Source organism: Vicugna pacos, chromosome 28 (assembly GCF_048564905.1).
Source record: "Vicugna pacos chromosome 28, VicPac4, whole genome shotgun sequence".
NCBI classification, from domain to species: domain Eukaryota; kingdom Metazoa; phylum Chordata; class Mammalia; order Artiodactyla; family Camelidae; genus Vicugna; species Vicugna pacos.
Window position 1 is genome coordinate 11,426,559 of NC_133014.1, and position 25,421 is coordinate 11,451,979.

Below are 25,421 nucleotides of genomic sequence, written 5' to 3' on the forward strand. Positions count from 1 at the left end.
GGAGTCAAGACAAAAATAAGGGGAAATAACCATAGTAGCCAGTCGGTGCTTAATGCGTGTCAGCTGCCAAACATACGTTTTCTATCTTATACAATGGGTATTATTATCATCCCATTTTATAGATGGGGAAGCTGAGGCTTAGAGAGAGAAAATGATTATTCAAGGTTAACACTGTTAGTAAATAGTAGAGCTGGAATTTTATTTATTTTTAATTTTTTTTTTTAATGGAGATACTGGGGATGGAGCCCAGCCCCTCATGTGTGCCAAGCATGTGCTCTACCACTGAGCTCTACCCCCTTCCCCACGCTGCAGAGCTGGAATTTTCAAATGTGATTTTTAAAATTCTTACCAGCGCTCTTAGCCACTGCTTTAATTTACCACCTTTAAGTTGATTCCCTTCTGAAGCTTCATATGGAGTCGTGTCACAATTCCTCACGAGGGGCAGGGTGAGAGGCACCAGTGGTCCTCAGGGTTCAGACCCTGGAATAATGTGCACATTGGGCTGGGACGGCAGGGACATGGGGATGGAGAACTGGGGAGCTGCCATCAGGAGGGGGTGGAGAGAAAGAGGCCTCCTCATCTGTAAAGTGCTTTCCAGCTTTTGCCTTAATTGATTCTCACGACAGCTCTGGGAGGCAGGCATGGATTTTTTTTCAATCCCCATTTTCCAGTTGAGGAACTTGAGGCCTGGGGAGGTGAAAGCAACTGACCAGGATCCCCCAGCTGGTAAATGGCAGAGAGCAGACCCTGGTTCTCTTTTCCCTAGACTCTATTCTTTGTCAGGGCTGGACGCGGGGTCCCCAGAGGACCCTCCCTTTGCTGGAGGGTTGGAGGGCACAGCAGCAGAGTGGGCGTGGCCCAGGTCCTAAGAGTGGAGGTGAGAGAGGTTCTGGGATGTGTGACCTCACCCTCAAAGCCCCAGGCTGGGCAGAGGCCCAGGGGCTGAGGATCTGTCTGAGAGCGGCACAGCCCGATGCCCACGGCTAGCGGACAATGCCAAGGGCACAGGGTCCGGAAGGGAAGAATTCACCCCAAGTGCAGTCTCCTGTAGGGTCCCTTCTCCAGAATCCAGAGGGTAAGAAGAAGGCAGGGAAGGCCCCGCAGGTTTCAGGCTCTCTGACAGCCCTAACCTTGGGCAGCAGGAGGTACGAGGCCAACACAGGCTGTTTGGAGAGTAACACTGATGGGCAGGGTGCCCAGCCCTGGGCTGCAGTGGAAGGAATGCGTGCTTTGGAGACAGATTGCAGACCTCAGCCTTGCCCCTTCCTGGGCCGCTGATTTTGTGTCTCAGTTGCCCTTTTCATAACATGTAATAACAACAGCTTCTTTCCTGCCATAAAGCATCAATGAGTGTGAATACATCTTCATCATATTAAACGAATGTCATTCATTTTATGAACCCACTAGTGCCACTGCTGTGCTAGGGGCTAGGGGTAGTTCTGTGACCCACACAGATGAGGGCCCAGCCTTCACAGCATGGGCCCTGCCAGGCACCTCTTCCCTCCTCCCACCTGTAAAGGTATTGGCTTCTCCCCAGAGGGCTCCATCCCAGCAGCCCGGGAGGAGGAGAAGGTGAGTGGGAGGAGAAGCAGAAGCTGGGGCTGGGGATGGAGTGGGGGCGGGCAGCCTCACGGCCCTCCTTATCTAGCTGCCCTCGCACCAGCAGCCCAGAGAGCTTGACAACCATGATCTCACTAGTGTTCAAAGTTGCCCAGGGGAGACTGAAGGCAAAGCAGAAAGCACTGGAGTGTGCTTGCGTTGACAGCTGAAGGCTCAGAGTGCCTGGCTGGGGATCACAAGCTGCGGGGGTGGCGAGGCAGTGCAGGTTCTGAAGGCCCTGCCCTGGGCCGCCAGGCCAAGTTCACTGACCACGGACACTCGAGGGAGGCTCCTTTCTCTAATCAGCAGCCTGCACTGTGTGCTAGACGTTTGTCCGTATGGGTTACCTCTTCCAGTGCTCCCAAGCCTGAAACAGGGATGATCGTTCCCATTTTCTAGATTAGGAAACTGAGGCACATAGTAGTCAATTGTCTGGTTTAAGGCCACACAGCTTCATAAAAGTTGAGATGCAGGTTCCCCTCTCTGTCTGTAGAACACACCCACACACACGCATACACACACTAAATGCAGTGATGGGGGACTGTCTCTCCAGGCTGGCTCACATAATGGACCAGGATGACCCCACTTGACCTCCATCCTGCATCCATCCAGCTGGAGAAGGCAGCAGGGACAGAGGCGGGGAGAAGGACAAGGAGGCAGACCGCAGGTTCCCCAACAGCTCAGGACACAGAAGGCGGAGGAGGGCATGGGGCGTCTCTGCTCGCCATCCTGCGTCCAGCCTGCCTCTTGACCAGACATCTCACTCCCCGTTTGGATTCCCGTCTCCTCTCCTCTCTCCCTCCTCCTGAGTCATCCCTGCCGTCTCTTTCAGTCTCTTTCAGCGCTTTTCCCTTCCTCGCCTCACTCCATCTCTCCTTTCCTCCCCTTCCCCCTCTCCCCTGCTTTCTCGACACTTCCTCGCCCCTCCTCCGTCTCTCATCCTCCCTCGTTTTCCACTCTTTGTCTCTCCGTCCCCTTCCCTCCGCTTGCGCCTGTTTTCCTTGCCGGGCGCCGCTCTCCGCACCCCCCGCCCCGCGTCTGCGCCCGCGGCCCTCCCCCCGCCCCGGCCCCGCCCTCCCCGCCCCGCCCCCTCCCTCCCCGCGCTCGCGCTCGGTGATTTATTGCTTGCCCTGCTGCTTCTGACAAACTATTTGTAGGAAAATGAGATTTGGTCCGCGCTGGATGGCTCCTCTGGGAGGCAGGCGTGGGGGTCGGGTGTCGGAGCCCCCGTGCGGGCCCCCCCACCAGAGCCCACGGCGCTCACGGAGCTCTTTAAGATAAATGAGCAAAATTAAGAGACTCACTGGGGGAAGAAAACACTGGATGGCAGCGAGCGAGAGCGGATGGTACATGGTTTCCTCCCAGAAATTCATCCACGTGCGCCCCACTGGGGCCTCCCCCATCTGCCGCAGACTCCGGGGGGACGCCCGCCCCCAGGAGAACTTCCAGCCCTGGGGCGCGCTTCTTTCTTCCCCGGGACGCGGCGCTGAAAAGGGCAGGAACCTCGCTAGCTGGGCACACGCAACAGATTGGGGGTGGAGCAGGTCTCTGCGGGTGCCCGGGGAGAAGGCAGACAGAGGGGGAAGGGATGGGGAGGGGACGGAAGAGCGGGGGCGGGTTGGTGGGTGTCCCAGGGCGGTGGCACAGGTGCCGAGGGTGTGGGGGGGTGCATGTTCAGGGCCTGCCCCGGGCCTCCTGTGAGGCCCAGGCTGCTTCCACCTTACCAGATCGCATGGGAGCTCAACCAGTTTCACATGCTGGTCACAGGCACCACTCAGGATGGGACAGAAGGCAGTGGAAGCCCTTCTCACCTCTAAGGCAAGGGTATAACTTCTCTAATTTTCTGGGTAGCAGACTGCAAGCTGTCTGAGGGCAGGTGGTAGGTCTGGGGTTCTCCCGCACTGCCTCAGGGCTGGCTCCCTACAGGCCCCAAGTGCTGTCTGTGAGGGGGTGATTGCATGAACACTAGGATGTCTTGCAAACTCAGGGCTCCCTTTTCACCTCCAATGGGTTGTGCACTGGAGCCAGTTTTTCCTTATTTTAAAAACAATACACTTATTTTCCTGTCAAAATTAAGACAATAGAGATAAGCACAAACAAGAAAATACAAATCACTGCTTAATTCTACAGTTTGGTATTTATCCCAGTTTGGAAAGAAAAAGGGTGACCGTACAGATTTTTTGGATCTGCTTTATCCACTGAATATTATATTGTGCGTACCTTTTTATGATATTAAATCTTTTTCTGAGATGTAATTCTACATGGTCGCAGTTTATTTATTGTATGTCGGTACGTTCTGTGTATGATGGTCCTTTTACAAGGCACACATTTTTTATCATTGTGATTATTTCTAAACTTTTGCTATTATGATGTGCCAGCCTTAGTGTGATCCAAATTGTCCTATTTTTATCATTGTCAGTGATAAAAGCATTGATCTCCACTCCTTCCTGGCTTCATAAGATGGGACATATTTTAAAAGCTGACAACTGCAGTGGATCTGGTCTGAGAGCCCCCTCTAGACTGGCCCTTCCAGAACTTTAGAGGGTTTCAAAAATCCACCTGAATCTACAAACCAGGGCCATCTGAGACTGTCCCACAAGCAAGAAAGCTAAGTAAGTCTCCAGCTGTTATAAGAACCAACAAAGATACAGTATTTAAAGAAAATGATTATTTAGCTTGAATCTTTGTAAGACATTTGCAAATAAAATGCGAATCAAATTATAATAATTGTATAGTTTTGAAATACACTATTTCAAAGAGTCTTAAAATGTAAAACTTGAAAATGGGAGAATCATTCTGAGTCTAATATGAAAATTATAAGCCTGTGAGTGGAGAAGAAGAAAGGAGTGTGAAATGTAGACACGTTGGAGAAAAATCTGTGATTCAGTGACAGTACATAGGTGACCCAAGTGACCAGGCACTTTTTTAAAACATTCTTTTTTCTGTGATGATAACATGATTTTCTAAAAGCTGAAATATAGTCCATTTACAATGTTGTGTCAACCGGGCACTTTTGAAGTCAAGGTTCATCTATGTTCCTTGGAAAAAACACTGTCCATATATTTATGTCTGTCTGTCAGCCTGGAGCGTGTGGGTCTCAGGAAGGCTGGAAGATGACACAAAACAATCTGATCATTTGCTTTTTGGGTTTGTGCTGTCGTCAGCATTTTATTGAAACAAATGAAATTTGCATGCTGAGATCTCTCCGGACATGACCTTTCCAATTAACCTATTTCCTGGGGACTTTGAGGACACGCTACATCACTTGTTGTAAACTTCAGCGTCCTGAGTGTCTCTCTGAGGCAGTAATGTGGAGAAGGAGGAGCCCATGAACTATTTTCAATATTTGAAAAATAGGCGGATTACCTACCATAGAGCATCTTGGGCTAATAAAATGTCAATGTCTTTGCTCTGGGTTGATTTTTACCACCTTGGTTTGGGAATACTTATTATCTCAAATGGATTGTTTCTGACTGACATTTTTCTAGGCCTTTGAAGAATACATGAAAGGGAGAACCAATTGTTTAATAAAGTCAGTGTGTTTTTTCTAACCGTATAGGAGTTCATGACGGGTAGTAATGGGGGGTGTCTCTGCCGGACAGAGCTTGGGAGGCGGAGCACAGTGTCATCTGAGGTTCTCTCTCTGCTGTGCTGAGGCAAAACCTGCTCAAACAAGAGGAACCTCTTGACCCTGAAGTGGACAGAATGGTGGGTGGGGATTTCCTAGGAAAATCCGTCCAAGTCTCTTTCTCCCTCAGATCATGAAGAAGAGAGAGGTGACATTTATTGAGGGTGGGTGGGGCGGAAGGCATCCATTGATGACTCGGGAAGAGGCATGAAGATGACAAAAACAGGGACGTCAGCCAAAAAAGAGGATTCATAGCTGAATCAGTCTGGAGGCCCCTCACTGCATTTTATTAGTAAGAAAAGATGCGGTGGGGGGCGTGGGGGTGGGGAGAGAAGAGAAATTAAAACACCGTGATCCCTATAATACGGTCCAAGATTTACTCTGCATAATCCAGCCATATTTTTGATATGAAATTCATGGCTCCTCTGTCCCCAGTAACAGAACGGTGATCTTTATGGGGCCGGTGCGAGGAAGCTGGCGGGCACAGCCCTCGTCACATTAAACTGTCTCAGTGAAGAGGCAATTTGTTTGATATTAAGAGTTATAAAAATATCAGCACAGGGTGGTTATGCCCGGAATATTGCACAAGCCAATCTGAATTTTAATGTAGTGTGAGCAGTAAGCACCGCGTCGCCCGTGCCGATTCCACACTCCCTCTCTGCAAATATTTAAAGAGAAAAAAATTAGAGGATTTGAGTGTCTCGCTCTTTTCCACTCTGCCTCCTGCGGGCTCATTCCTCACCAGATGTGTGGGCGCTGGCAGGGGTTTCTGGGTGCCAGGCAGCCAGCAGCATCCTTGAAGATGTTAGGAGAGAGGAGTGGAAACATGGCTACATGGACCAGCTTCTGTCATTGCTGTTCACGCCCCTCATTCACACAAGCAACCACCTTAGGGCTGCCCGGGACTCAGCCCTGTCTGCCCACCAGCCTCTCAGGATTGTCATCCAAGTATGGTTTAGTTTTCTTCATCCAGTGGAATGCCATTTCTCAAGCATCCCACCCCCTTAATTGGCGAAATCCATCCTAAAATGCCCTTCTTTTCTTCTCACCATGCCCAGATCCCGTCCCATCTCTTTCTCCCGCTCTGTGACCTCTGGGCACAGACTTTGACCTCTCCTCTCTGTCTCCTTCTATCTGTCTTCCCATTATTTCCATTTACTGTCATTCCTCTTCCTTCACCTCCCAGTCACCTCTTCCCTGCCTCTTCTCCCATAAATATCCATTCAGCCTTACAGATAGATCTTTCTGAAACATGCTAACCAATTAATTTCACTTCCGCAGGGCGCCTACTCCACATCAGACAGGGGGCTCGTAGCTGCAGGAGACACAAACATGGATAAGGCCCGGTGGTCTCCGCTCTCCGGGGACTCCCAGCGTGGGTGGGAGAGGGCGGTGGGGGTGGAGGAGGTGGAGGAGCAAGACAAGCGCTCTGGTCATGTTCACTCCGAGCAGAGTGAGAGAAGATCCCCAAGAAAGGGCCAAACAAAGGCAGCAGAGGGTCCAAGGAGGAAAAGTCAGAAGTATGTCATGGAAGGCGTGGCTAAGCCGCTGGGCCTCCAGAAGGGATGAGGTTGACAGCTGGCAACTGGGGAACTGAGCAGAGAAGAGTATATTTCAGAGACAGCAAAGAAAGGCTTGGTGGGAGGGGCTTATGGGGGAATTTTTTTGGGGGGGGGTCAGTTAATCAGATTTATTTATTAATTTTTTTTAATTTAATGGCAGTACTGGGGATCAAACTCATGACATCATGCATGCTAAGCATGCACTCTGTCACTGAGCTGTACCCTCCCCATCCATGGGGGAACTTTTAAGAAAGAGTGATCATTCCTTTTGGCTGAAGAGGCTCAGAGGAGTTCAGGAATATGCCCAAGCTAATGAGAAGTACGGTCTGATCCAGGACCTGGGTTGTCTGATACCCGGTTCAAGACACTTTTCAATATACAACAGCTGTGATGCTCCAAGTGTGGTCTGGGACCCCTGGACTCCCCGAGACCCTCTTAGGGGGCCTGTGAGGTCAACGCTCTTTTAAATCACTTGCTTTGGCCTTGCTCACCGGCTCACGAGTGTACTGTGGATTCTCTGTTGTGTGTCTGGAAGCTCCTCAGAGCTCAGTGAGCCAACATTTTCGAGGACCAGTGCACGACGTTACAAATCATGCATGGGTGAGGCATCCAAGGTGCGAAACAGATCAACACATTTGCAAGTCAGAGGGTACCAGAACTTCACTGAGAACGGTTTGAGATTCCGTGTCACAAATAACCTCTAAGAATCTACCATTTGTCAAATTTTGAGGTCGTGTGAAAGAAGAATGCCCACAATTATCTGAAAAAGAGATGAATATAGTCCTCCTTTTTTCCAGCTCCTTATCTGTGTGAGGCCAGAGTTTGTTCAGTATACCTCAGCCAAAACAACATATGGTCACACTGAATGTAAAAGCGGGTGTGCGAAGCCAGCGGCTTCTATCGCGCCAGACGTTAAAGATGTGCAAACGTGTATAATCATGACTCTCGGCTCATGCGGTTTTGAAAATGTAGTTATTTCCCATAAAAACACATTATCTATATTAACATGAATGAGTTTATTCGTACTTATAAATGAATTAATAAATACATCTTTTAATTGAAGTACAATCAATTACAATGTGTCAGTCTCTGGTGTACAGCACAGTGTCCCAGTCATGCATATACATACATATATTCGTTTTCATAAATACATATTTTTTAAATGTGCCAGTGTGCTCTTGGGCTGCTCGATAATTTTTTAGAGATCCTGAGATCAACTTTTGAGACAGCGGGACCAGAGTGTGTCTCTAAAAGTTTATTAGTTATACGTTTAATCAAGGTCGGCTTAAAAATATTGCGTCTGCTCCCTGCCTCCTCCTTCCGCGCCCCCTCACCTCTGCCTCGCTCTCACTCTCACGCTCCCGCCCTTCACTCGGAGCAGCCCTAACCTTGAACCCCGCCCTCCGTCTGGAAGTTTCCTTCCTCTCCCTTCTACCCACTTTCCCTTTCACAGCCCTCCCAACCACAGCCGCATCACCTCACTCTTCACTTGCCCCGGATTCCAGCCCCAAAGGGCTGACATTCCACAAGCCCGCCCCCCTTTCTCCATCCGCTCTCATCTTCACCTCAGACGCCCTCTCTGACGTCTCTCAGTTCTTTCACAGACGAGCTCCTTGTTTCCCCGAGCACTGATCCAGGCCACACAGGCTCCCCGTCTTTCCTCAGCTGCTTCTTCTCAAAAGGCTGCAAGAAGTGCCCGCGCCTGTGCAGAGCATCAGGCTCGCAGGGGCTGGTGTGGGAGTCACGCGACAGGCCTCCGCTCCTCCCAGCCCAGCCGCGTGCAGAAGAGGAGGGATGTCGTGGGGCCAGTGGGCCCAACACGGGCTCAGAGGCAGGGCCCAGCTTCGCCCCATAGTAACAGGATGCTTGATGCCAGCCAAATTACTCCAACTCTCCGAATTTTAGGTCCCACTTTTATAAAGCGAGGAGAACAATACTAACCCCGGAGAGTTCTTTATGAAAATTAAGTCAGAATATACAGAATACACAGAGACATATAAGTCCTCATGAAGATTCACTGTTATTAGAAAAATGGCAGCAATCAATAAACGTGCGTTTTCAAAACTAGTTAATTATTTGTCTTGATAACTATAAATTAAGATAAACCAGAACCTAGATCATTAGTTCTCAAACTTTCCCATGCAGCACAATCACTTGGGCAGCTTGCTGGATATAGGGAGCATCTTCCCTCACCATATTCGGATTCAGTAGTTTATGGGCAGAGTCTGCACACTTTTTTTTTTTTTTTGAATGAGTTCTAATGCACAGCAAACACTGGACCATATTTTTTCTGAATCACATTTTCTCAGTATTTTATGGGGCTTCTCAGTTCTTAAAATTCTGCCCAACTTGTATTTGATGACTTAAAAAAAATACCAAACATGTTTTCATATGCACCATATGGACTGATAAAAGAGCTGGCTCAGAATTTCATCATCTCTTATAACCCGCCCCCTCCCCAACCCCCACCCCAAGGCCCCCTTTGATAAGAGTAAATGGTCCAGGGAAGTCAGGGCATCTTGGGTTTTATTTAAGGCTGCTGATCCTGTATTTCTTAGCTTTAAAGTGAGGACAGCCATATCTCAGGAAGATATTTTGAGAATTCTTTGGGCTAATGGAGGCCTTGTTTGACATGCCATCCAAATGCTACTTTCAATTATTTTCTTTTGTGAAAGCACATGTGCTCATTCATGGAAAGAAGGAATTGGAGTTGCCAGTTCTCAAGTCTTCCACTGTTTGGGGACCGCCGTGAATGCCCCACCATTCTGAGAGCAGTGATGGCTTAGGGTGGGCTGGCTTCCTGTTGCATCCTTCCTCTCCCATTCAACCCCAAACAAAACCAGCCTCTGACCCAGCACTGTCTGCGCTCAGCCATCTCCAACGCACTCAATGCTTTGGAAGCCTGTCGTCTTGTTTTACTTTTCTCCCTATTTCATTTTTTGGACTTGGTTGATGTACCTTGGCCTGGAGGATTCCTTATGTAATCTGAATGCTCCTGTGGGTACAGTGAGGTTGCAGTGATCTGTGTGCCTGTTTCCTGGTACTGGGAGTCACTTCTGGCGACTTGAGGCCATCATCCCCCTTCCCCACACCCTCAGCCGCCCACGGCTCCTCCCATCCATTGCAGGTGGTGCAGGGGTGTCACAATGCTCTCATGAATCTCGTTGCTCCCCTCATGTGCTGATGCTGCTGGTTTCTTGGCTGTGCTCCCAACATCACTCGGCTCAAGTGGCCTGTTGAAGGTGACAACCACCACTTGCTCTGCAAAATGGGAGAGGCAAAGGCTCCTATCTTCCTCTGTGTCTCCTTACAGGGTGCTGGAGCAGATCTGCTTGAACCCTAAGAATCTGCAGCTCATTTAATGTGCATACACCCAGACTTTCCTCTGCGGAAAAGCATCCAGGCCCTAGCAGAACCCTTTCCATCTGCTGCTCACGTCCCATGTCCAGATGGATTCAGAATGGTGACTGGAGTTCCTCGCCAGAGTCTGGCTTCCATGAAGACCCCATCAGTGTCACCTGTGTATGTTCAAATCCCAAACTGTGTTCTCAGGAAGTGTCTTAGCCCTGCATACATTAGACAACACAGATAGACTCTAAGTGGGGGTGAGTGGTGCTGTTATACCCAGAAAGCATACTAAGGTGGACAAAAATCCTCTCCCCCATTCTTCACTCAAAGAGCACTTTTCGATAGGTTTAGGGTTGGAGTTTGGGGGTAAATGTTGATGAAAATGAGCTGTCCTTGCTTATGGGAAGAAATTTTTTCTTTCCTCTCTTTTTTCAATTTATTTGGAAGGTAGCATAGATGGATAGGGTAAATATCAAAGAGAACAGAAACTCTGAAGTGTTTTGTAGACAGAGCTGAAGAAAAAGGCTGAGGAGGACTGTTGCAGAAGAAGGTGGACGGGACTTTGTTCCCACAAGCGGTCTGTTAAGATCACCAGTGACTCCCCAACACGGCCCCTTCTCCAGCTGTCGTGTGGATGCTACTCAGTGAAAAGCGGAGGTCCAGAATCAGGAGAAAGTGACAGAGAGGGGATGGTGTGAAGGTAGGGGAGAGATGATAAGTTTTCAGCTTGGTTTTGAGGATGAAAGAAACTTGAAGAATTAAGAAGAGCCTCCACTCAGTCCTTGAAATTACTGCGTTCAACTTGGGAAGTTAAGACACAGATGACCCCTCTCCCCAAGGAGAAGCCAGTGTGGGGATTATCCATCCGTTCCCTTATCCCTTCGTCACATGCTCGCTAGAGCTTTCTGTGGCTGTGCCTGCACCCAGCACTCACTTTTGAGCGCATCAAGGGAACTGACAATAGCGGTGACTGACTGGTGTTGTGAAGGAAATCTCCCGGGGCTCCCAGCACAGAGTGCACGTCTGGATCAGCAGTTGGCTGTTGAGAACGGGGAACTCGGAGTCTGGGAGACCTTGCTGAGAAAGAACAGGCGGGATCCAAAGAGGGAGTGGATGCCAAGAAGAGAGAAAAATGAAGAGCGATGACTGTGCGGTCCTAAGGCTAATTGAGCTGCTAGCAATAATAGGGAAAGTGGAAAGGGGCTCTGGTTTGGAAGGAAAGATAACAAGCTCTGTTTCAGACAAGTTTTGTTGCAGGGGTTGGAAGGTCAACCCTATAGAGGTCTTCCATAGACAATAAGAAAGATGAGGTAGGAGAGGGCCAAGGGGTCAGGGTTTGAAATGATGGTTGAGCATCGGCAGGATAATGGGAACAGAGCAGGGCTGCTTAGATAATTCATTTATCTGCTTAAGAAATATTCATTGGTGCCTACTGTGTGCCAAGCATGGATCTGAGACATGGGAGGGGATAATGCAATGAATCTGGCCAGAAGGCATCCTGAATGATTTGTGGGGAGGATGAGAATATGAGATGTCAAGTCTGGGGGAAAGAGTGAGCATGAGATGGGGAGGTCAGCCTGGGATGCAGGAGGCCAGCAGAGGAATGGAGGGCATGATGGATCAGTTAGGACTCGAGTTGAACTACATGTAACAGGAAATCCAAATGAAGCGGCCTAAACAAAGCAGGGGTTTATCAGTCTCTCCCAAAGCAAGGAATGAGGCTGTGACAGCCAAGCATGGGTGCAGGGACTCCACCAAGTCACTAAAGACCAAGGCAACCCACCCCCGAAAGCCACTTTGGCAACTGTTTGCATCGTGTGATCTGTAGGTGAACCATGGTCCCTCTGTCTCCTAACCTTGAAATTCTGCATTTCTTCCTTGTCTGGTTTAAGGCTGTGTTTTTCAAAGTCTATTCCATGGATCCCTAAGGAATTGTGGAGGGACCTCGAGGGCAGGCCAAGAGGGCTGGTCCTCAGACACACTTGGCCACATAAACAATGGTAGATGATTATACATATTTGACATTCACCCTGATGAAGGATAAGTGTTTCCTGGAGAGCAGGTTGCCTGAACAGCTCTTTTCTAGAGTGATCAGGGGCTCGTTTGCTGAGATCACTACTGCCAGTTCCTGGCTGGTGTGTGTGTGCGCGCACGCATGCGTGCTATTCGTGCCCTACTGGCTTGTGTGCACTCACCTGCCCATCTCTCAGTGCCAAGTGCCTTTTCTCCCTTCAGTGACCTGAGTCCTTCTCTCCCTAAAGACCTTTGCATGCTGTCACCCCAAAACATCCCTTACCCATTCCAAACTTGGGTCTTCTTTTAGATTCTTGCCCTAAAACACAGTTCCACCCTGTAAATCTATCTATGACTTGTAGTTCTGGGGCATTTGAGGAGGAGGAGAAAAGGGAAGGGAGAAAGTTCAGAAAAGAGGCACACGGTGCCAAGCATGTCTTGCTTCCAGAGAGGAAGTCTGGCGGGGTGGAACTGCAGTTGTAAGAGCTCAGTCTTTACTGCTTATTCATGCCACCACTTTGGAGAGAGCTGGAAGGGACCTCGCATTCGTTGACAGAGTAAATTCTGTGCCTGATGTTGTCCCAAGGGGCTTTCCCATAATCGTCTTATCTTTGGACCAGTCCTGCAAGGCAGGTGATTTTATGCTCACTTTATAGATGAGGAAGCCTGCCTCTGCTCGTATATTTAGTCTACTGCGACAGCCAAAAGAGAATGCATTGAAGAAAACTTCACAAACTGGAGATGCTGTCCACGTGCGGGGGTTGTTGGCCCTGGCTAACTTTCTAGTTGACCCAGAGAAGGAAACTCACACACCCTCTTTGCACCCCTCGTCTGAAGACTAGGCGAATGAACCTTGCAGGGGAGAAGGCCCAGGGTTCTTGCTGTCTGAAGTCCCAGAGAATAACAAGAAGCAAGGGCTGCTCTACGAGCCTTCAGAAAAGCAGTGTAGAAAGACAGGAAGACTCAGGTTTGAATCCCGGCTGCACAGTATAAGCCCTGGCTAGTTACTTAATCTCTCCAAATATTTGGGGTTTTTTTTCCGTCTGTCTTTTGGGACCTCTAATAGAACGTGCCTTGTGGGGTTGTTGTGAGGAGTCAGCGAATGCATATAAAGAAATTTGCAGTGTCATGCAGAGGAGGCGCAGTGGCTGTTAGCTTTGCTTATTATCATTTACAAAAGAGGAAACTGAGGCACACTTTCCCCAAATCCCCACCTGGAGGCCCCAGTCGACTTTGGGCTGAGATCCTTGGAGTTTAGACTGATCCGCCCCCTTCCTCCCCTGCTCATCTCCCAGCTCCCCGGAGCCCCCTCTGTTGTTTACACACGTTGTGTGGGAAATGCTGTCGTGGGAGGGCGTGTGAGCGAGTCTTTATGGCCTGAGGAGGGCCTGGCGTAGTGTTTCCCTTCCCCAGGTCTCATTTCCCAGTCCGGCAACGTTTATTCAACTCCTCACTGTTGTCAGTGCCTCCCCCCACGCCCCCTGCCATCCCCCCTGCCGTCTCCCTTTGTGAAGAGTCTGTTTCCACTCTTGGCTGTGAAGTAACAGCTGGGAAACTCTTTCCATCCCAAATTTCTAGTTTTAGTCATTTATAACTGTCTCAGAAGTCAGCCAGAGGCATGGAATTTCCCTCATTTCATCACAGCCCCAAGACAGGATGTTTTAAAGTCTTTCTTTCCTTAACTTTGAAAAAAAATCCATGGAACTATTTTAGAGGCAGGTAAGCATGGATGAGTGACTAGGAGACAGAGAGAGAGAAAGAGATGGGCAAGTCAGGAAGTTTCTTCCCTGGCTGATGTGACTGAAACTATCAGACAATATGTGGAGACAAAGTCCTAAATGGGGCTGGTGACTGGCCCCCGTGTGGAGACCCCCAGGAGCAGTGAGACTGAGACACTGACCCAAACCTGAGATGACCAGGACAGAGAGGCACGGAGTAGGTGGGACATGTCTCGCAGGGGGCGTGGGTCTCTGAGGGGCTTGGCCATGGTGCTTCCCACAGAACTGAAACATGTGAGTCTCAAGTACCTCCTCGTATGAAGGATCTGAGAGGAAATCTCCTGGTTTGGTGACTTCAGAAGTCCCCAGAAAATGTAACCCACTGACTCACACTTACCATTGACATTTCAACCCAGAAGAGATTAGGGGACCCAGGACATTGGATTCTGAGATGAGCAGGGAGCCATGGGGCTGGGGAAAGAGACAGATCGGAGTCCAGGGCCAGCTTTGAAGGCACTGGTGACTTGGGAGAAGGGATGCTGAACAATTGGATGGGCAGGTTTGTACGGTCTTCACGACCTCCTTGGGCCAATCCATTTATTTTCAAGACAAAGGGCCTGGAAGAGGAGGTGGGTTGGATTGTGGAGGAGATGAGAAGGGATAGAAATCAGGATATTCTAGAAAGATCAATACGTTAAAGGGCAAAATTGAGAAGACTGAATCTGAAGGAATTCCTATTTGATGGTGAAAAATCAAGGGTTCCAGAAATAGCAGAATACTGGCCGTGTCTAAGCCACAGGAACACTCAGTCCTACAAAACTGGTACTAACCAGAGCTCTTGGCTGGAGCAACCAAGGTATCTGCCTTCTTAGAGATGCTTTGACAGGTTTTTCTGTTGATGCTGCCGGGCCTCTAAGGAAGGAAGAACTGCTCTGACGCCCTTGAGGCGGACTTTGAGCTCTGCCTCTGCCTCTCAGCACCGCATCCTCAGTGAACCTGACTCTTAGGGCTGCAGCCAAGGCTCCTGGGTGGAACCCTCGTCTTCAGGGGGTGGATGCCCCCCCCCCCCGCACGCAGAGCCTGAACAACACGGCTGAAGGTGTCATGACTTGAATCTGCCCTCGGTATTTTATTTTCTCCTCTCTCGGCCTGCACGATCACACTCTGTATTTAAATACCAAAAAAAAAAAGAAAGAAAGAAAGAAAAAGCAACGACAACAACAACTGAAAAGTGTATTCTCAGGACTGCCTTCCCTCTCCATGGCTTAATAAAGCACAGTGCCTCACGCTCCCAAGTCCCTGCACAAAGTTACCCCACCACTCAAGATCCCCAGCCTTCGTGGAAATACTCTCTTCTGTCTTATACAGAGGGAGACTTCAGGGTCTCAGAAGAGAGAGAGATGTTTGCGTTAATTACCATGGATTATAACGCAAAGAGGCGGTAATCATGTATCAGAGCGGATGTTCCTAAGAGAAGACAAAGATTTGTGGGTTTTTTAGACTCTTAAATTCTCACGAAGTGCCTTCTTCCTGGTCACTTATGACATGCAGGCCAGGCATATGTCCTTCCTCAGATCCCTGTCATAGCATCTTCACTGCCCATGAGTTTTCCTCTCTATTCCTTTCTTCCCTCTACCCTTTTCTCCGTCCCTCCCTCCCCTCTCCTCTTTCCCATTAGTTAGATACTATACACCTCACACTCTGCTGGGCCTAGAGGGATGAGAGATGGGGAAGACATTGTCCTTGCCCTTGAAGGACAAGCGGGGAAGGCAGATGTGTACACAATTAACTATAATAAAATATGGTGAGTGATATAATGGAGATCTGCCCAAAGTGTCATGGGAGCACAGAGAGGGTGAAGCGGCCGCCTTAGAGGTCGTCAGCAAAAGCTCCACCGAGAAGGTGATCTCTGAGGTGCCTTTGGATGAGTGAGTAGGAATTTTCCAGATGAACAAAGATGGGGAGGGTGTATTCCAGGCAGGGGGGACAGTGGGAGTCTGTTGCGGCCAGAGCAAAGAGTGTGGATTGGTTGCAAGGACTTAAGAAACATTCTGAAAAGGTGGTTTATGATCAGGGTGTAATGGGATCTGAGTACCATGCTTGGGAGCTGGCATTTTATTCAATATGTGATGGGAAGCCAAACGCAGGATCCTTCTTTTGATGACAGTGTTTTGGCTGGAGAGTCTAACGGAGCAAGACTCAAGGTGGGCAGTGAAAACGTGCATGTGTTAATGTTTAATCAATCAACTGATCAAATATTTCTTAAGGGCCAGTGCACACTGGGGTCTGTGTTAGATGCTGTGCAACTGCAAAAGCAGCAGCATGATCAGATCATGAGGTCATGAGGGATTCACAGGCAGGAAGATGGGAGGGTGAGGAGAGGGAGGTACTGAACGAGAAGATGTGGTTGAGTGGCTGTGAGTCAAAGGTGGGAGAGCGCAGAGGAGACAGAGCAGGTCTGAAGTCTCAGCAAAGGGCCATCCATTCTGGAAGCCACATGGGCAAAGATTTGCCTTGAGCACGTGTGGGCAGTGAAGAGTCTGGCCTGTCTGCATATACGCGGGAGATGCTGGGAGAGAAGAGGGCTACGGATGTGAGATCGGGGGAGGAGGGCCTTGAAGTCACGTAGAACAGCATAGAACCTCTGTGTGGGGAGGAATCTTTTAAAGCCGCTCTAGATATGAACGATTACGTATAAAACAGATAAACAAGTTTCTACTGCACAGCACAGGGAACTATATTCAATATCCTAGAAAGAAAAAGAGTATGAAAAAGGAACGTATGTATATGTATGACTGAAACATTATGTTGCACACCAGAAATAGACACATTGTAAACTGACTATGCTTTAAAAAAAGCCCATCTAGAAAAACTTCCTGCTCACCATCCCACAGGTGAGTCTCTTCTATAATCTCCCGACCTGTGATTGTCAGGCTTTGCTGGAACATATATAGAGACAGGAGCAGACAGTTTCAGCTTTAGCTGTCTCTAACTCTTGGAAAGTTCTGCTAAAATCTAGCTCATGACGTCTTGTGTCCGCTTGTGTTCCAGATGTATCCCTCTGTGTCACTCAGCTCCTGATCCTCATTGGCTGCAGGACAGCTCTTTAGATTTTCAAATTAAATTCCAATTTTTAGCCTCCCTTCTTCCAATCTAGAAACTCTTATTTCTTCAATGGTTCTTCCACGAGGAAGCTGGGGTCTCCTCCCAGTTTTGGCTGGTGCGTGATGGTGCCTCTCCCTCCCGGGCCTGATTCTCCCTGGAAGTGGGGTCTGCCCAGTGCTGTGCAGTTTGGACTCAGTTGAGTAGGTGGTGGCCAGCCTCTGTCAAATGACTTAGTGTAAATGAGGTTTTGGGAAGATGAGTCGGGCACCAGAGTTCAGGGTTGGTTAGACTGGAGGCAGGTGAAACCTGGGGGAACCTGGCAGGAATCCAGGCACAAGGGCTGGACCAGGGTGATGCTGGGTCAGAGGGTGAGTGGGAAAGAGCGAAGCCAGGGATGCTTCAAAACTGATAAATGAGAGAAGAGGCAGCAAAGACTCTAAGCTTTCTGATCTGAGAGCCTGGAAAAATGGCAGTTGCATGGCCAGAAGTAGGGTGGGGGGAGGGCAGCTGATGGTACAGAGGATACTGAATGTGCCCTGTAGGGCGGGACACCTACAGTGAGGTGCCTGGAAGCGGTGGCCAATGTGCTGTGGGAGCCCAGGAGTGTGGTGGGACTAGAGATACGGGCTTGGAGTCATGAAAGACAGAAACCTATATAGGGAATGAAAACACACGGAGAAGGAGCAAGCTGTCAAGAAAGATGCTGTAGAAAGCCTACAGTGTGCAGACTGGAGGAACGAAAGACGCCCACGAGGGATACGGGCAGCGAGCTGTCAGCAGCAGAGCAGCGTCGTGGATGCCAGAGGGGTAGGGAGCTTCCAGAAAGAGGGAGTGATCAGTGACAGCAAGTGCTCAGGACAGAGAAAATGAGGCCACCTGACTCACCCAGGGGGAGAAGGGAGACCAGCCTGAGTAGGATGGTGGGGCCAGAGCAACCCTGGAGGAGATACAGAAGGGACTGCCTGGTCACGCCTCCCTGTATCACCACGCTGAGAGATCCGCATTTCTCCACTCCTCTCAGCACCCCACCCTCGTCTCCCTTTCCACCTTTTCTCCCAGTTTCCAGCCCACCAGTTCGCGGTCTCTTAGGTGGCATGGCTGGGTCACTTCCCCAGGGCAGGAAGCCGGGTGGTCCCGCCGCAGGGTGCTGCCCCGCCTTGTGAGAGCAGCACGAGCTGAGACAAACGCCTGGCTGGTGCAGGAGGAGGACTGAGGTGCTGCGCTGGCCATGACAGCCTCGCAGAGCCCCCGGGATGCAGCCCAACGGCCCGCATCTATTTTCCTTGGCATCTGAATGCTGTGGTTTCCAGAAGGCCGAGGGTGAGCTCAGAGATGCTCCACCTCCAGCTCTTCCTGGTCAGCCCTTCCCCTACCAAGGCTCTCCTACTTCACCCTGCCCTCTTCCCCCCTGCCCGCCCCCCACACACACACACTGGGTGCCTCACATTAACGCCCGACTCCTGCCCTGCCAGCATTGAGCATCCATCCCTCCCCTTGTCCAGCTTCTTCCTGCCCAGGAGGTCATCCCAGCTAATGCCAGGGGCAGACTTGTCTGTTGAGGCTCAGGGGCTATTTCCAAGCTTCCTCAGCAAAGACCCCAGAATTCTAGCAACCAGCAGACAGGTTATGCCAACCCTGCTTCTCCCAGGATGCACTGGGGGCCTGGGAACCAGGAGGGAGGGAGGAGGCTCAGCTGAGGAGCTCAGGATTTAATTCTATGCATCATTAAGTAGTCCTCTGAAAGTAGTGTCCCCCTATACATCATCCATGCTTAGTAAACAGCACGCTGACATTACATTAGCGGCTGGAAATGAATTTTCTCTTTTATAGGGAAATTGAGAATCCGCCAAGAAGAAAGAAAGAAAGAAGAAAAAAAAAAAAGCTCAAAACCAATTATCTAGGCATTTATGAGTTCCACCCTGCTCCCTTTCTCTCTCCTCTCTCACTCAGATGCAAAGAAGCATTTAATATTTAATATATTAAGAAAAGAAAGAAACTTTGATAGATTATGTGGAATCTGGCATTAATTCCCTCTGCCCCTCCTTACTTCCTTCATTCTCCCCTCCTGAAAACCCCGGCCTGGTTCTAGCTGACATTTAAATGGATTAAGGTGTTCAGATTTCCTTAATAGTGTTGCCATTTTGGAAATACTTCTGGCTTTTTTTCCCCCTCTTCTCGAAATAATAATAATAAATAAATATTGGAATGGGTCTTCCCCCTCGCCTCGATGGGCGGTCTCCAGCCCTGTTCTGCTTTCCAATGCTGATGAGATGTTCATTTCCCATTTTTATTTACAAGATTAAGGATGGGGAGAAGTCAATGACCTCGTTGGGAGATGGAGGGGTTGAGAGGGGGCTGGGGGCGCAAATGATCAGGGATTTTTCTGATTTCCCCTCTTTCTGGGGCTTGGGGATTCTGTCTGCCTCTCTTCTGACCCCTCTTTCTCTCCATCCCTGGCTGATGGGTCTTCCTTCATGTGACTGCACTGAACTTCCTGTACATAACGTGTGGTTTAGTTCATTTTCAGGGCTGCCTTCCCAGGCCAGGCAGACGTGCCTGGGTGTCCTCTCCCATTTGGAACCATGGCCCTGTAGTCTACTGGTTGGACACAAAGAGAAGGAGATGAATTTGACCCTGCCGGCCCACACTTCGCTGGAGTTTGAGAGCCTCTCTGTGGTGTCTTCTCATATCTACTTGTCAAGGTACCTAGTGTGGGTCCATGTCTACTTTATTTCCGTGCTCCTAGCACGAAGCTTGCACATAGTAGGTGCTTGCAAATGCTCATTTAATGGAAGGCAGGCAGGCAGGAGGGAAAGGAAGGAAATGGAGAAGAAAGGAAAGAAGAGGAAAAGCAGAGAAGGACCAGCGGCAGTGGGAAGTTCTCACTGGCTGCCATTCTCAGAGCTCTGATGCGCCAAGTGGTCCTCAAACAAAATTCAATCAGTGGACGTAGTGCGTTTCATGATGCCCAGCTCCGTGCTGATTCCTGCCCTCACGTTTCCTGTGGTTTAATGGCTGTTGTTCTTTGCCCTCAAAGTGGGTAGAAGTACCTGACAATACTTGCAGAGAACCCAATGTTCCTTAGAGATGTCTTTTTATGAATATGAGCTAGAAGGAAGTTAGATCAGACGGCCCTGAAGACTAACCGTGCTCATTTTGCACTGTCTACTTCATGTCTCAAGACTCAGTTTTCTCCTAGAGAAAATGGGCTAATAATGCTGACCTGATAACACAATGTGGCTGTTGTAAGGATAACACAGGCTCATGGGTTAAGACAGTGTCAGCACGTAGGGAGTGGTCAACAGGGTGTAACTGCCCCGTTGCTGTTAGCATTGCAAGATGTATCTTTCCCGTAGCTGAGCAGTAATAGCTTTCACCAATCAGGTTAAACTACTAAGATTTGAGGAAGGAAGAAGGAAAGAACTCATCAGATCCAATTATGAGTTCCAACCTGGTCTCTTCCTCGACTTCTGCTTTGACATTTGGATGCAAAAGAAACATTTAGGGTATAAACAAAATAGAGCCACTTGGATAGGTTTTTAGAAGAGTTTCCAGCAGTATTTGCTAGAAGAATTTCAACTGAGTTTTGGCAGCTGCAGCGGAATTAGCATGGGGTCAGTGCAGACAGTGACCTGAGCGACTAGAGGTGTGATTAATTCCTTCCAGGGTTCTCACTGCTCTGTGCATGACTTTCCACCCTGCTCACTCATCTCTCTGTGTTTCTGTACCTCTTCCTGATCTTGTCACCTGCCTGGCCTTTCCAGGCTGCCCTGATGTGAGTGTTTTTCAGGGCTAAATACCAAAAAAATTTTTTCATCTCCAATGCCCTTTTTTTTTTTTAACAAAGCTGACTTTTATTCAACCTTCTAAAGCTATGTCAGCCCAAACTTTATGGAACCACTTTGTCCCCTGGGCTGTGTGTGGCCTGCCAGGTGTATTATGTGCATCAGATTTGCTTGGCTTAGTTGGGGACTCAGCAAGACTTCAGGGCTTGGTTTAAATTGCCTTTTTACGTCTTAGCCATCATCAGCCTAGAGTCTACTTCGTGTTTTTGCCCTTCCTTCTGGTTTTGAGTAATCTAATCCAGTAATATTTGAGTTTTGGAGTCAGTGACTTAGACTCACTGCTTTTCATAGACTGCATCTCAGTGCCTATTCATTTCAAAAGAAGTGTGTGTCCAGTACATGTGATCTGTCAAGGGCTGTAAGAAATGCAGGATTAACAGATGAATAAGACGCATTTCCCTTCATCAAGCTTACAGCCTAGAAGGGGCCAGAAAAGCATCACGCTTGCAAATCAGTAAACAGTGTCCGCATTCAAGATGGAATCAGGACCGACAGGGGAGCAGGGGTCAGGGCAACGCATGGTGTGGGGAGGACTGAGAAAGATCAGGAGATTCTCTAAGCCAACTGGTGAGGGTGTGGTGGTAGTGGGAGGGTTGTGCAGAATTAACACTTAGCCTTCTCTCCATTTAATAAAGAGATACCACTAGGCTGATGTTAAATTAGATGATTCTCATTGTATTTGATTGAGTACATTCAGGAGACAGGAGAAAGGAAGTTCTGGTTGTAAATCTCAAGTCTAGATTCCTGCCTCCTTTTCCCATTTGTGCCAGAACTTCTATTAAATACCTTCATGTTATTTAGGCTCTGAGCTGGCCGCCTCATTTAGGCATCCATCCATCCACACACCCATCCGTCCGCTCAATTCTCCACCATTCATCCCCGTATCAAGTCACATTTTGCATCTGTATTGATCTACACACTGGCCATATGGACTTCCTTCCACACGAAGAGCTTAGTGTTAGTACTGAGCTGAGCTGCGCCCAGGGCAGTGGATGGCCGTTCACTCTGAATTACAAACATGAATTTTCCTTGTCTGGGTCTTCTACCAAACTCATGCTCACAACACAGCCCATAAAGCATACAAAAGGTGGAAAGACGGGCAAAACGGACACCAGCGTAAACACCACACAACGTGAGAGACAGAAGGTCACCAGTGGAACCGTCGGAGACCTCAGCACCCCTTTCTTCCAGTGGGGGGGACCACATTCCTGAATTCCGGGTTCATCATTCCTTCTACTTTTCTTTGTAAGTTGGCTTCAAATCTATGCATTCCAAACAGTAGATTGTTCACTATTTCCTATTTTTGAACTGTATACAAGCAGTGTCATGCCATGTGTATATTCCTGGGCAGCTGAGTTTTTTTTTTTCTCATTTTGCTCAGTCAATGTTGGGAGGCGCACGTGTGTTGATGTTTGCACCTGCATTTGTTTTTCATGGCTGTATTCTATTCCTGTGTAGGACGATGTCGCAGGTTACTCATCAATTTCCCTATTGATGTACATTTGCTCTGCTGACTTGTTTCCAGTCTATTTTTCTATTTCAGTAATGCTGCTGCAGACATTCTTTTCGATTTCTCTCTCGCTGCGTGGGCCAAGTGTTTTTTGTCGGACTGTACCTAGGAGTATGACTTCAGGGTCACAGGGAATGCGTATCTTCAACTGTCATGGATGATGCTAAATTTATTCGCAATGTGGCTGTGTCAATTCACATTCCTACCAGCAGCGAGAGTTTGCTTGGTTCCCCTTTTTTTTTCTAACCAACACTTGGTATTATCAGACTTCTAAATTTTGAGGTGCAAAATTGTTTCTCATTGTTGTTTTAATTTCAGTTTTCTCGATTACCAGTGAGGTTGAGTGAATATTTGTGTTTATAGGCAACTTGTGTTTCCTCTTCTGTAAAATGACTATTCGTGATTTCTCTTGACTATTTTTGTCAAATTGTTAGTCTTTGTCTCACTGATTTGCAAAAAAATTATGCTCTGAAAAAATCTGTTGTTGATTATGTGTTGCAAATATTTTCTCCCAGTTCGTGACTTGTCTTTTCATTTTCTTTATAGTGTGTTTTGATGAACCCACGTTCTTAATTTCAAAATAGTCAAAGCTAACCATCTTTTCTTTATGAGCTTTTTTATCATATTGTTTTCAAATAAAAGTATTTCCTATCCTGAGGTCATAAAAATATCCCCCCACAGTTTCTTCTTAAGTTTTAAATTTTACTTCTCACATTTAAGTTATTAAGCTGTCTTAAATTGATTGTGTATACGCTGTGAAGTAGAATTCCAATTTAGTTTTTCTTTGTGGTTAACCAGTTGTCCCAGCAAGATTTGTTGAAGAGTCTATTACTTCTGTGTTGATCTGCAACCACTTGTGTTCCATTTTAAGTGGTGTCCGTCTACACGCAGAGCTGCTCTGGTTCTGTAGTCCATGTCACTGGATATTTTGTCTATTTCAGCCCTGCTGATGGTCTAGAAGGTTCAGTGAAGCTTTCGAGTCAACATACTATGACAAGGAACCCCAAATAATTCATCTGGTTCACTAAGACGTTTCTTTACAGGGGTGGTAGAGTGAAAAGAACATGGGACTTGAAGAAAAGAGCCACATCCCCAGCTCTGACACTTATTTGTATGACTTTGGGCACATTCTTAATTTTTTTTTCCTGAGCCCCAGTCTCCTCATATATTAAGTGGCTTCCTTGAGGATTAGATTTAATTTTGCATTAAAAATTTTTTGAATTTTGTGTGTGTGTGGGTGGGAGGTAATTAGGTTTATTTTTCTTTATTTAGTAGAGGTACTGGGGATTGAACCCAGGACTTCATGCATGAGAAGCATGCATATGGGCTGGTCTGGGACTGAAAGTTGGCTCTGGGAGTCTGAGACTCGCTCAGGTTCACAGAGCAAGTGAGGTTGCAGGAACTCAGACTCAAGTTGGCCAGCTTGAACTCTCTTATTACTACACCATGGTGGCTTTCCCTGTATGTCCTGGGCAGGTTTCAAATATGTTGTTCCATCGTTCTCACACCTGTGAGGCACACCTGTAGGTCAGATCACACAGTTCAATTTGAGGTTCCGAAAATTTCATCACGAACTGAGCTCAGATTTCTAGCAGTAACTGCCAAACTCTCCCAACTCTGAAAAATGAAAGTAGCTTTCAAAGTATCATTTGTATACAGATAGAAATATTTTCTAATGGGCTCCCCCTCATGTATTTGCTATAAAGTTCTAGCTAGGACCAGGGTCCTCCAGGGGTCTATTGATTTGGGGACAATGATGAGACTGGTTAGATACCTGTTCACATGACAAGGCAGCACCAGGAGATCCAGGCCAGGTTTTAGTAACCACAAGGTGTGGCCTGGGTGCTGCATGCCTGGCAGCTGGTGGCGGATGTGTCTGAGAGGATGCTACAGCTGCCCGTGCGGGTGGCCTTCCCTCCAGAATGCACATGGGCTGGCAGGTGAGCCGGCCGCAGTGATGCTACCTGGACTGGAGGAAGCAGAGGCTGCAGGACAACCTAGCAGTGACACAGAAGAAGCTGGACCTGGCCTGAAATTCCTGTGCCGTCAGCCCCCAATGGCCCCAGAGAGGCCACCTTGCTTTGCCTGTGTGAGGCTTCTGTCGAAGCCAGGCTCACGTCATCCTCTCTGCCCACAGTGCCGGGCTCTACGCAGAACTGCTTGTTGAAGATGGATATAGAGAACTGGTCAGGAAAAAGAAAAAGGACGTGGCCTGGGTCTCCAGGGACTTGGGTACTACCTAGGCAACACCTTGAGACTAGCTTTCTGGGAGGAAAGAGAGTTTAGCAGATGCCTTAAAGAATTCCAAGTTTCTTAGGCTCTCCTTAGCAGCTGTGAGTGAATCTTTGATATCAGCTTAAAGTAATTTCTGAGGCTTTGTAATTCTTCTTACAGAAAAGTGTTCCCCATGGAAATAAATCCGAGTTCTCTTCCAGCTCTTCTGAGAGGGTTTTCCAGCCCTTCTAGTAACAAGACTTGACTTTACCCAAATACCTTCACTAGTGCCAAGGTTTCTCTGTTTCTGTCCGCCATGCTTGGACACATGAAGAATTCTGGCTTAACGCTCTGCAGGGACCTTCCCAGGCTACCCACTTCCGTGGAGTCCCCTCCATTTCCTACGGTCTCTGAGCAGACCCTTCACTCTTGGCTCACATCATGCTAGGCATGGCCACTGTCCTGCTTCATGTCCGTCCTGTGCTGCCACCCTGTCTCTGGCCACATAAGACTCCTGCCCTGAGTCACCTACTGGTTCTTTGACCCAGTGGCACTCACTAAGCTTAGAGGAATCAATGGATGGATTCTCGTTTCTCAGGACACAGAAGAGTGGAGCTGGGTTCCTCTAGACTGGTGCAAACTTAGGCTGTCTCCCTCGATGCTCTTGGTGCTTCCAAACTTTGTATCCATTTCTCATGACCCCCTTTCTACGATTGTGTAGTCAACCTTCTCTGCTCTCCTTAACCTCTAACCCTTCACTTGCTTCCCTTTCAGGGCACGGTACTGATTCACACCTTCCGGAACTCTCTGGTACACAGAGCAATGGGATGCAGTAATAAGGTCCAAAAAAGGGATTAGGATTAAGAAAATCCTGGACCT

The 25,421-nt window shown here is 48.4% G+C and overlaps 1 pseudogene; it reads left to right on the forward strand.

The window, feature by feature from the left end:
• Nucleotides 1–1,476: 1,476 nt before the first annotated feature.
• On the forward strand, nt 1,477–24,361 carry LOC140690064 (mitoregulin-like; annotated as a pseudogene).
• The last annotated feature ends 1,060 nt before the right edge of the window (nt 24,362–25,421 follow it).